We start from the raw sequence: 2562 nt of genomic DNA, 5'->3' as shown, positions 1-2562 counted from the left end.
GTAAATAAAACCAAAATTAAGGGTAACAAATATTTTTATTTCTTGCTTTTGAAGTTCATATGTCGTGCCGTGTTGTAGCCTACATTATTCTTCTTATAATTCATGGCATGAGCATGTTTAACTGACGTCACAACAGTACAAATTGCAACGTTAGAGTCCTTTATGTGACGTCATTTTAGTGTATACCTACTGACTGATAGACAACACACTACTGTATACTGGTGCGATTGGTTAAGATAGGCTATCCTTCCAGGCACCCTATAGCCCCCTTTCGGAGAAATTGTCCAATGGGGGGTGGGATATAGTACCCAGAAATATTCGCAAACCACTAGCGATAATTAAATTTAAGAAAAATAATACTCTGTTAAAGAAGGAGGAGGGACCAACGAGATAGAATGTTAGTAGATGGCGCGATATTCTGTATAAAATATTTAAATTAAGATATCACATGACTGAACGGATTATATTAAAATTATACGTTCTGGTAATTTACACTCTTGTAGGTGACATGTTGAAACATGAAAACTTTCTGGTACTTTTCACTCCTGTAGATGACATGTTGAAACATTTTGGTCGTTTTACTATTGGTTTAGCATTCCAGGTAAAGTTTTACTATTGGTCTAACATTCCAGGTAAAAGTTTGTTCGTGTTACTATTGGTTTAACATTCCAGGTACAAGATTGGTTGTGTTACTATTGGTCTAACATTCCAGTTAAAGTTTTACTATTGGTCTAACATTATGTTATCGAATCTTTTTCTAGACAACGAAGTAATTAATGCAGAAAAAAACACGTTAATAAATCTAACGTTTAAAGCTTATGTAAACAAACAATAATTCTACAACATATAACGTTTAGTTCATCACAACCGTAAAAAGACAGATTAGATTTTGACCAATTTCCACTAAAGTACTGTTTAAATTATCAAGAAAAACTAAAACATAAGTAACGATGAAACTCAAATCCGTTAACTAAAAGTTGATGTGGTGTGGTAGTCAACTTGCTCGGACTGTAAAACTAATAAATTAACCACTTATTCTAATTATAACTCTTAAAAACTATTATTTCACACCGTGTTCTGGTGAACCATAATGAACAACCGATATTTTGTTCATCTGATGAAAAAACCAGATCTCCTCGTTATAAGTCTCATGAGCAAATCGTTTTTTTTTATCCAATATCAAGCGACATTTACAAATCAATAATCATATTTATTGACTGGTTTGCACATTTTCTCAATTCTTATAATATCTGTATTTGTTAATAAAAAATTCAATGATTTATGTATTCGTGTCTATTTTTAAATAAAATAAAAAGAAGAGCTTCCGTGATTGATTAAGTAAAACAATAACTTTTATAATAATTGATCTAGAGTTTTTCCACAGTGTTAGCTTTCTCGAACGACCGTGCTTACTATTGTTATCGTGATTTGCTGTTCAAAGCTCCTTCCTTCGAATCACAAAGCCTGAAATCACGAAAGCCTTAGTGATTCTAACGATGACATCTCTGAACTGCCATGCAAGTTTTCCATTAATGGTATAGTTATAACAATTGTTTCTTGAACTGTCGTTAGCATTCCAGGTAAAGTTTTACTATTGGTCTAACATTCCAGGTAAAGGTTTGGTCGTTTTACTATTGGTTTAATATTCCAGGTAAAAGTTTGTTCGTGTTACTATTGGTCTAACATTCCAGGTAAAAGTTTAAACCAATAGTAAAACGACCAAACCTTTACCTGGAATGTTAGACCAATAGTAAAACTTTACCTGGAATGCTAAACCAATAGTAAAACGATCAAACCTTTACCTGGAATGTTAGACCAATAGTAAAACGAACAAACCTTTACCTGGAATGTTAAACCAATAGTAAAACGACCACATTTTTACCGGAAATGTTAGACCAATAGTAAAACGACCAGAGTTGTACCTGAAGTGTTTTATTATGCTGTCAGGCATTTAACTAGGTTAGACTTAGCATATGTTGCAAGCCCATATAGCTAAAGTCATCAAAAATAGAGAGGCATAAGATATAGACACTACCTGCTTTTGTTCATATTTCCATTAATAGCTTTGCGTTATCATATTAGTTATGTTCTTGTTTTGATTTTTTTTATCAGATCCAGGAGATCATCTGAGTTTTTTTATACAGGAATTTTACCCTTCATCCAGAGTTTTAGATACAGGAATTTTACCCTTCATCCAGTTTCCTGAGTTTTAGATACATAACTTTTATCTTTAATCCAGTTTCCTGAGTTTTAGATACATAACTTTTATCTTTCATCCAGTTTCCTGAGTTTTAGATACATAACTTTTACCCTTCATCCAGTTTCCTGAGTTTTAGATACATAACTTTTACCCTTCATCCAGTTTCCTGAGTTTTAGATACATAACTTTTACCCTTCATCCAGTTTCCTGAGTTTTAGATACATAACTTTTGTCTTTCATCCAGTCTCCTGAGTTTTAGATCCAGGATATTTATCTTTTACTCAGTCTCCCGAGTTTTAACACCAGGGTTTTTATCCTTTACTCAGTCTCCCGAGTTTTAACACCAGGGTTTTTATCCTTTA

This window comes from Limulus polyphemus, unplaced genomic scaffold (assembly GCF_000517525.1).
Source record: "Limulus polyphemus unplaced genomic scaffold, Limulus_polyphemus-2.1.2 Scaffold1586, whole genome shotgun sequence".
NCBI classification, from domain to species: domain Eukaryota; kingdom Metazoa; phylum Arthropoda; class Merostomata; order Xiphosura; family Limulidae; genus Limulus; species Limulus polyphemus.
This window is presented reverse-complemented; position numbering follows the sequence as displayed.